Raw genomic sequence first — 11086 nt, 5'->3', positions numbered from 1 at the left:
ATAATGCAACATATATACAATCAAAATGTACAATTGATAGTCACTCACAGACACACTTTTACTTTTAGAGGTTTTTTTTTTATTGTCTGTGCCCTCTTCCTTGAGTAACGCAATATTATTATCAAGGTCATGCAATGAGCTGTAACAGAAGTGCTTATGCAATGGACTTTTTACCAGATGAGTAAGGCTGCAGTAGCTTGAAATTGGTGTTTCAAGGTTTCAAAGGGAGTTATGTTATGTAACTAATGTAGCTAGTTTGAGCTTTTGGGTGTTTCCAACCTCACACTCAGACAGCGTGGTACTGTACATAACTTTGAGGTCAAAACATTGTCTTCCAGTTGCATGCCTTATCTCATCTTCTTTCTTCCTCTGTCTCCCCTTCATGGCTCCCTCAGAGATTAAGCGCAATCTCTCACCCCCTGCTTGGTTATCCTTTTTCTGTTCCTGGCTTTATTGTGTTCTCAAGTGTTTATTAGTAAAAAGCTTCAGAGGATAGAGGCCTTGATGCAAGATGGAAGTGGTAGACCTGTTAGAATGAAAGATAAATCCTCATCATTTCAGAGTTATGAAGCCTATTTTGGGTGACAGACTTAAAAGACAAATCAAAGCATTGTTTTAGCCAGTGACACATTTGCATTAATATACATGACAACTGCTATATATTTCAAAGATTTTAAGTCCATCCCAAAACCAGACTGTGCACCTTATTCAATGTCCTCAGAGACATTTCTGTGCTGTATAATACAGCTATTCTTGTCTAGGGGGTTGGTGCGCCAGTGCATTTTCCACTACTACTTGATTTGGAACTATTTGGTGTTTAATTGAGAGTCTTGTGTAAACACTAAATAAAACAAAAACTCTGTTGATGTTAAAAGTTGGATGCAAAATCACCAGTTCAAAAATGTAAATTTTAACCAGAACTAGATTTGGGTTCATGTTTAGTTTGTTTAGTCCATAGCCCCTACTTTTGCTCAGTAGACTTGGCTTCAAAGAAATACACCCTTCCTGGCACCCTACCCATACACAGAAGAAAAAAAAAGAAAAGAAAGATATTCTCCACAGATCCAAAAAATAAAAAATTAAAAAATACAGGAACACTATCAGTAGTTATAGAAAAAGGGGATTTCAGAGGAGGCTCTTTTAAAGGACTTTTCTAACTTGACAGACTTCATGAAGACATCACTAAACAAAGAGTATGAGTCCACTCTTAGAAGTCTTGCTGTCTGAGCTTCAACTAATGTGGAGCTCCTCTGCAGTGTTGGCATTTTAAATTATACTGTCACTGATGTTGTCAAAAAGTTTTCCATCCATGGATTGAACAATTGCCTGTGCAAGCACTCTAACTACACCAGGGCCTTAGTATCAAGGGTCCATTATAAATAAAAAACAATGGTTACCCCACTAATTGGACCCTTTGGATTTAACACACACTGTTCAATACAGAGTATTATGTCCAGTGTCATATTCTAAGCCCACAATAGTTCTTCATGATAAATCTTTATTTGCTGTAACAATATACAGATTTAAATAGGTACATCCAATTTTCTTTATGTGTGGAAACACTGCATGTTCTTTTGTGCAGATGACAAGTTTCCAGTTAAAATAGTAGACTGTGTCTCGTGTTCAGTATTTCTGAATTGTGGTAATCCCCAGGGGTCCATCTGCAGTTCCCTAATTATTTTCTCTTTCTTTGCTGCTTCTGGGATTTAATGTTAGGAATAATAATGTCTCCCTCCACAGTTACGCTGATGACACCCCGCTTTACCTTCAAATCCAAACAGTTCTGAGGTGCCAGACCCACATGAGAATTATCTGGCAGACACTTCATGCAGCTTAATAATCATAAAACTGAGGTTATAATTTTCAGACATCATGTTTTAGCCTCCAAAAGCTGCATAAAGCTGATATTTATTCCTTTGGTAGTCTTGAGTCTTTGTATTACTGCAAAGACATCTATTAAAACTTGTTCATTTTTTTCTGTCACTTAAGAAATAGCTTTAAGTCATGAATATGAAAGTTATTCAGGCCTTCATCACCTCCGTATGATACCTTCAGATCTCTGTACTCCTCTTTCAGCAACAAGGCCAAGGAAGTACTTCACAATTCCACAGTCTGACTTCTCTATGAAACAAACGAAACAGATCGCATTAATCCTTTTTTGGCTTAGTTGTCAGAAACAAAAGTGTTTCTGATCTATGCTCTGCTCAGAACTACTCATCGTACTTGAAGTCCACAGTCAAATGCATGATTGGGTCCACTTTATGGAATAGCCTCCTGGAGTTGTCTTCATCTTCCAATAATGTTTTGGCTAAATGTTTGCTTAAAATTCCTTTTTATTCAAATGCCTTGGTGCCATTTAATGCCCTGTATACTGTACAATATTTTATCCTTTTGCAGGCTTTCTAATATGTATTATTTGTTATCAGTGTGGTTTTATTATTCTTTCTACATTCTTTCCCCAGTATAATTATTCTTATATTCAATTCTATATGGTCCATACCTTGGTTTCTGTTTCTTAAAGCAAGTTTTGCAGCTGACCTGGGGCTAACATGTTTAGAGGTAATTTGTTTGTTAATTGTACCAAGTGCTATTGCTTGGTTTTCATAATTACAACATACTGTACCTTGGGAATTAACTGTTGCTTCCTGTCCCTCTATTCAAACATAATCAGGCAAGCTGTGCCAGACTTTTGCTGGCACAGAATACCACCATCAGTTACACATTCCAAGATCGGTCCTCTGAAGTGATGAAACATGATTTTGCACTTCAGTCGTGGGTGGGATTTCAACACTTTCACAGTTCACTTGATGGTAGGCCCGATAGTTGCATGCCAGCCAAAGGTAATTCATAAATTAGTCTGAGCTAATTATTTCCTTGTGTTTGCAGGTGATCTCCCTGGCTGTTTTTGTCCAAGCCTATGTTTTTGGCCATTGTTGTGCTTTCACTTTGTTTTCTGTTTGACAATTCAATTTTGCCTTCCCCATGTCCAGGCCATCTTGTAAGCCAACTGGATCCTGTGATGGGCGGAATGCTCTGTTGCACTGAGTCTGGAGACATTAAAACCCTAGAGTGAGGGCTCAAGGGAAAAGGGTTCTGTTTCTCTGCATGCCATCATGTTAGCTGCTCACTCACTGTTGTTATACATAGTTGCAGTGTGTGGTAATTGTAGCAAGAATCACCAATGTAGCAAGAAGCCAGGCCCAGGTGCTCCCTCCTGCCCTTTGTTTAAACCACGTAATTCCCTTTTTGTACTTTGGCAACATGGGCACTTTGCTGCCTATGCATTCAACTCCCTGCCAATTATAAATATGCAATCACCTCCCTCAGTGTAGCCCCTGTAGAATTCATCCAAAAATATCCCCAAATTAGCAGCATTACACCAACGTGGCTGGAGCCCACAAGTACACATAATAAAGCAAAGAGACAGCTTGCATATTTTTTGCACACCACAATGTGCACACATTCAACATCCTGTGCTTTTGGATTTTGTCCTGTGGGGTGTTGTAGTCATTAGTCACCCGTCAGTAACTACCAGTGGGTGACTAAAATAAAACTGTGTGATACTCACCGCTTTGAACAGCACTCTATGTGCTTTATGCTCCATAATTCCCTCCACAATCTGCCTTTGGTCCAACTTTTTTACTTTTTCATAACTGGTGTAAAATTTGACCAATGCATTCAGTCTACCACTGTGCTCCCTAGCAGGGGCACCAATGTAGGGGGCTCTGGCAAAAACAAAAGCTGAACCTGGTCTCAACTTTTGCTGACATCATCCAGCAAGAAAGTGGTTGGTTCTGTGGAACCAACCAGTAGGAGTTGCTAGAGCAGTGACAAGGACATGATCCCCTCAGCAGCTTCCCACCCTGTCAGCACTACCCGATGTGTTTGATGGAGCTGCCACAGTCCTTCACTTTATGCTACATTTATCAGCTTTCCACCAGTGAAACTGGCAATGTGAAGCATCGCCTATTCACTGCAGATATGCTTACATTCCAATGTTAACGATATGAAGATAAACTCAACATTATCTAGACATGCAGTTTCCAGCTTTTTCAATATCATTTACATCTAGCAGGTGAAAGGCTTGAAATTTCTTAATACTTGCAGTGCAGCAAGTGTAGCAGCATCAACATCACCCACTAAAAGTAATTATGTACACAGTAATTATGCACAGACACTGTTGTAGATGTGGTGTGTAAATGTGGTAATGTTGCTTTTCCATTATAAGTTTTTTGAATTTTTCTTTTCTTTTTCTTACTATTTCTTATACTTTTTCTTATTTCTTTCTATGCTACAGTAGGCTCCCTTTCTTGAGTCTGTGCCTTAACATTAAGTTTGCAGTGTGGACTATTATTGTGCCTTACAGTTGTATGAATGTGGTTGAATGTTTTTATATTGTAAATGTTTTTAAAACTCAGTTCAGTTTTCTAAAAAGATCAAGTTTGAATTTGTAACCATGATCCCAGAATCAGACCGCAATGAAACAGTAAGCCCCCGGCAGCAAACTGAAGACAGAATCTATGATTCGTTCCTGTCTCAAACTTCTTTTTAGAAACTTCTAATGAATCCCAGAAAATGGCAAAAGAAAGCTTGAAAAGAACATCACAGGCCAAAAAGCAAAACAGTATAAAAAAAAAAAGGACCCAGGAAGGTCCAACAAAGAAGCAACTGTGCCAAACAGGCTGATAGAGGAGTGACACACACACAGCATCTCACACAAATAACAGGTACATTTATCAGCTGCAAAAGACTGAGCACTGACAGGAAACAACAGCCGCTAATGAATTAGATTTTTCATACTTTCTGAAATATTCTGAGTGTTAAATTCTGAAAAAGTAAAGGTGTTTGGCCACACAGAATGGAAGGTTATAGAGCTGGCCAGACTTTCTAAATTCTAAGAACGAACACACAAGATTTTATTTGCCCTTCTCAATTATCTTCTCTTTCAAGTGCCTGAAGTGCCACCAGTTTCACCTCATTCTACGAAAAACAGTCAGATACACTCGTCCCACACTAAATAACTCCCTTCTGGCAGGTGTATCTGCTGCCTAGGATGGAGGATTGTTTGTTGGAGGGTGAGGTTTGTTTCAGAGGCTGTCCGTTTTCTGCCTTTATTCTTTCCCACCCTTCACTGACACTGAGAGCATAGTCAGCAAAGGAAACTAGAGGAAAACATGATGGAAACAACAGAGGAAGATGCAGATGCTATGTAAACTACAGTTTGCATTCAGGAGGCAAAGACCCACTGTTACCTTCAGATGTCTTTACCGAGGGAAAGTTTGTGGTCTGTATTTTTAATGAGACACAGGCTGTCTCATTTTGAAAGGTAAAATTGAAGCTATTTGGGTTTCTTAAGTACAAATATTGACTTCACTGCTCAGCGTGGCCATCGGACCCTTTTTGAAATCCTCCAGTAAGCAAGTAAACCATGTTTGAATGTTGATGCTGTTGCAGCTTTCAAGCTAATACACTTACATCCCCTGTGGGAGGCAAGGACATCAATACTACTGGATCTAACCCAAAACCGACTTACAGCCCATTGACAGGTGACAGCTTGAATGCTCTTTTGAAGTCAAGCGTTTCTAACTATGCATTCAGTGTTCCACATAGAGAACCACAAGAAAAATCAGGCCAACATGTTTACATTGAATGCAATAAGAAATCAAAGGAGACTTTTTGTCTAGGATGTGAATAGTCCAATGCAACAGAGAATAAAGGCGTCTGATGTATGTCTGCCTTGTAAACATCAAATACTATAACTTTTGAATATGCTGCAAAAGAAAAGCAAGCAGCAACCTCTTAATTAAAAAAAAAAAAAAAAACTGTTTCAGTAGTGTTTGACATGAGTCTCTTATTTTCTTAGTTACTACAGGGTCTGTTTGAAGGAAGCCTAAACATAAAAGATCACCAATAAAAGAAATACAGCCATGTGATCTGGTCTTTTGTCAAAAGCACTTTGTGCCAACAAACATTTTGTGCCATGCATGCCAACCTGTATACATACATTCTATAATATCCTATAATCATATAAACCAGCTTATCACAACACAACAGAGACCATGCAGCTGAAGCAATACTGAACAGCACCTTCAGCACAACATATTCAACGTGGGTTCAGGAAAAGTGCTGGCAAAGGCTTCTCCAGTTCTATTAGCTACTTATTGGTGGTGTCAGTTATTATGTGACTATGCTGATCTGCAGACAATACCGGAAACTCTTGTGAAGCAGTTGCCACCTTACTTTGGGTTTCATGTTACTTTATAAAAGTGAAAACATCAGTATCAGCACAGATTGCGGAATTTAACTATAACTGAAGCACCACCACCGATGTCTTTACTGTTGTACTATTGTTTGGTCACTAAAGTCAAGGAATTAACATTTCACAGCAAACTAAATTTGGTGAGTCTCTGCTCCTTGAAGGAGCTCTCAAAGAATACAAGCATTCTGATGGGAAAGCTAATCCCACCTTATTAACAACTTAGGTCAACGTTAAATCTTAGTTGAGTCAGCACCACCAAAAACTTAGTACATAAGGTGGACATTGGTGTGGCTGCAGTTGCAAATGGTGTCGGCATGAGCCTATTAGCAGAATTTAATTGGAAGTTAGTTGTCAGCTGGTAGCCAAACAGCCGGTGAATGAGCTAATGATCGGAAAACATGAATGAAGCAGCTGATGCCAATCAGCCAATGCATATGTCCTGTTTAAATTAACCCTATGCTGTATTTTTTTGCTGTTCATAATACAACATAACATGGCCTTCATAACTGTATTGATTAATGGTGTGGGCAGCCGGTAACCCAATGGGAAACAGTTACCCATTTCAAAAGGCTGTTTCCAGAGGTCAGTATGGATTTGCCTGAATAGCACTTGAAGTTATCTCTCCCTGTGAGACTTCATTGTAATTCAGTGCTTCAGGCGTTGTATTTTTCATGTTCCAGGCAGTGGTATATAAATGATTTGACCAAAAAGGAAAAAAAAAAAGGAAAAACAACTTAAGATATACTTCTAGATTTCTTCAACATCTCATGACCCTCAGCAGGAGCTTTAGGCTGTTCAGTTGACATATAGATTGATGTATAAACTGCGTTCAGAATTTGAAAAATCCTACCAGTTCTTCAATCTGTTTTGTTTTTTTCACGTAGACTCATACGCAAGGGGTCACACCCGTAACCCGGGTTCAAATCGTTTGCTGCATGGGTAAGAGAGGGGATCTCTCTTACCCGCTTTCCTGTCTCTACACTGTCCCATCAGTAAAGGCTGAAAGAAAGCTGAAATGCCCAAAAATATAATAATAAAAAAAAAAACCTCCACATGGAGAGTCAGACTTCCCATTGTGCCATGAGTGAATTATTCAGTACTAAACATGCGATGGCAATATTCCAGGTTGTTGACTTCATTACTAAGTAACAGCGCTGCTTCTGAACATTAACTCCCAGTCAAAGACACATTAACATTTTACCATCTTCATGTCTTAACTTTTTTTTTCAAAAACTGACTGAGCTTACCGCTCTCTGGGGCAAACGTATGACTCTCTAGGCCATCTCACTTGGGGCCGCCACCAGTCGTTGTCACAAAGGGACAGCTTCTTTGACACCTTGTACTTGTAAATAAGATGCTTATTTTGTCTTCAGGCTTACTAAAGAGGTGAGCCCAGCAGGTGCTGTTCTCCAGCTGTCTCTCACTTACTCCAGCTCGTTTTCCCTTGTATTCCAATCACAGTGGTGGTGGTGGTTACATTTTGCCATCAAGTATAGATTGGCAGGGGTTACGGGATTTAGAAGTTGTGCAGTCGGGGTTAAGGGGTTTAGAGGTGGCGCAGAGCATAGAGTTAACAGTGTTGGTTTACATTAGGCTGCCAGTGACATGAATATTTAGAAATGTGTCTGTGAGCATCCACTGGAAAAATGCACGGGTGGGTGCATCTGTATCCTAATGAAGGGGGTTTTTCCTGTGAAACAGAGCAAGGAAGTGGCTCTTGAGAAATTCTGTGGAAATCAAGGGCCTGGCTCCTTGGATGAGCTGCAGTTTCAGCTATGATATAAGAAAAAAGATACATTTGCAGCGGTTGGAACCTTGAAAAATTGAAAGAGACAGTAGGAAATGATAAACTCATTATCTACCTCTTTTGAACTTTATCATATGGCTTTCATTTGGACATTGAAAGGACATCTGGATTCCTTCCCTGTGTGTTTTACACTTATGTCCCATTTACTGCATCTCCTGTTTTGCATCTTATGTTACCCTTGACACAGCAGATCCAGCTAGTGATAATGTCTCCTCACTACCAAAAAAAGCTGATAATTTGTATTAACTGAAGAGATTTAATTTACAGTATACAGCAGAACTGAGTACACCCCTGGCCCCATTTAAGATTTTATGTCTGCCTTCATTTTGGATGACAGACTTGATCCTCCTGGGTGTGGATGGTACCAGTCTTCCTCAAATCTGCAGAGAGACTTTCTGTCATTCTTCACAAATGGTTCTTTTCAGCTTGTCTTTGCTGGGTGGGTTTTGTTGAGCCACCTTCCACTTTAAAATACTCCAGAGGAGTCAGGGGACACATTTGGCCAAGGCACAGTTTTCACTTTTCTTCTTCTTCAGGTAACACAACACCACATATTTTGTTCTCACAATTAAGTTTTACATTCACCTAAAGCTGGTTCTATACAGCTACGAGTAGTAAAGGGATGATGTATTACAACCTGCTTGTTGAAACTGGTTCCTCCACAGAAACTCATTAAAAAGAACTGCTCTGAAAGAGTGGAGGGGGCTATTTGAAAACGAGTTGGTTTTGATGGTTTGACAGAGACTGTATTTAATGCTCTCTTGATGCATCACAGTTGGCACAGTGCCCCTCCATCAGCAGGGCTCCAGGAGACATTTTTGTGTATGTGGAAACTGCACGGAGGTTCCCACTGTTCTGCACTGTGACTCGAACTCAGACCTTTTCATCAGTTGACAACCATCATTTTTCTTGTGCTGCCTTGAGCCAGCTTTCTGTTCATTCGTGGGAACTAGTGAGTTACAGTATGCAGCCAAGCAGGGGGACCTGAGGAGGGCAACCAATAGAAATGATTTGCTGCCTCTGGAGTTTATATCTATTGACAAAATGCATCCACAGCAGCCTTCAGTTTCATGCTGATATGGTGGACTTGCTGGCAAACGGTTACCTATATGCCAAAAAACATTAGCATTCATTGGGAGTCTTTTTTGTGTATACCCTATAAATGTAAGTCCAATATTTACTCTCTTTCCAGCTCTGGTTTGCTCTAATATCTGCTAAATGCTCCACTATACGTCAGTCAGTCACTAATGTTATCTGTCTCATTGATGATAGCAGTGAAAGTGAGCCAAAACAGTAATGTCGCAGGCCGGAAAACAAAAAAAGACACCCAAATGGACATAATGGGATAATGCAGTGCTAATTACGTCACTGTCCTGGGGCATTAGATGTCAAAATAAAATATGGATTACTGATCTAGCTTTCTCACTGTTTTGTGAGGTGGTAGATGCTGTAAATGAAAGCATGTCCACGCATCCTTCTTGAATTTAAGAGTGGCAATTCTGAAATGTCACAAATTTCAGCGAGGCTCTTCTAATGGAAACAGAATAACACTCAGCATGTAAACATAGGTTAACAAGTCCGCACTTACACACTCATGCTGATGCTGTGCTACACCGGCTCACATGTACATTTGTATTTTTAGGAAAGTTACTGAAGCTGCGATTTAAAGTGAGTCACAATGAGTGACACGGTTATCTAATCACACTCACAATGAATCACTACATCGCAAGATTCAATCTGTGTATACAAATGCCCAAATGTTCCAAAGGCCTGAAATAGGTAGCAAATATAACTTTGTACAATCAGCACCAAGGCCAGCTCCATTTAAACTGTGCTGAACACATGATGTTCAGCACCAGGGACAGTGACATGGTTTTAAAAAGGAAATTTGATATTTGGTGAGATCACACACCTGGACATACCTGAAACCAGCTCCCTAATTACCCATCCAGAAACTTTAACTACCAAGCTTTGTAAGAGCCAAATCTCTTGACTCTTGTAAAGCTCAACACTGGGAAATCCTGGGAGAGGAAACTGCAGCAGTGGGTTAGGGCATGCTGATCAGCCAAATCAGCTTTGTGAGGGGATTGGTACCATTACTACTCTTACAAAATCTCTCTTTTCCCCAAAGCAGTACCTCAATACTATAGTTCATGAGTTTTAGAGAGCAGCAAAATCACTTGGGTGTGCTAGGTTCACTGTTCATGTTTTTCTATGTGTCTCTCTCTTTGTGTGTCACAGACAGTTAAAAAATGATGTCTCAGCTAATAAAAAATAAGAAATGTTAGGTAAATCTTACTCCTGACTGGGAATAATGGAATGACCTTTGAAAATAGTTTGTAAATGCTTGTGAAACACTGTCAGTTCCTCTGGGGTTGCCGCACTCCTGTACACACATACTGTAAGTGTATTGCAAGCCGGTACACTTGGGACATGTTGTCATGAATTCTTTAGAATTATGTAACATGTTCATGTTCAGTGCGACTGAACATGAAACATCAATACAAAAGAAGCTGTGGGCTAATGTTTGGGGGTTGCAGGAATTTATATTTATAATACTCATGTACAAGTAGCACATACAGAGATACACAGACAGCGGAGATATGATGATGGAAACAGAAGAGAGAGAGAAAGAGTGAAATAATGGGATGAAAGTCTCATCTCTATGACACTTTGGCAAACACTTGGTTGCACTGTCGATACACCAAGTCATGTTAAGCACAGCAGGCACCTTCAAGGTGAGTAGATATATCTCTTCCTGCAATGTGTGCCTGAGGAAAAATATATAAAGAATAGTTCATGTATACTACAAGTTCCCTTTACTGATAATCACACTCACTTCTGTTTATGCTACGTTCAAATTCTTAAAAATACATTTTAAGGACTATGTGGCTGCATGTGGTAAATTGTATGTCTCGAGGGCTTACAAAACTTTTAAAAGTTCAAATCAAAATCTATGTTTATTTATTTCCAGTATGGTTACAGGCTGTTTTTCAAGTTAATAATACTAAATTTCCAAC

This window comes from Toxotes jaculatrix, chromosome 16 (assembly GCF_017976425.1).
Source record: "Toxotes jaculatrix isolate fToxJac2 chromosome 16, fToxJac2.pri, whole genome shotgun sequence".
NCBI classification, from domain to species: domain Eukaryota; kingdom Metazoa; phylum Chordata; class Actinopteri; family Toxotidae; genus Toxotes; species Toxotes jaculatrix.
Note: the sequence above shows the minus strand (reverse complement) of the source record.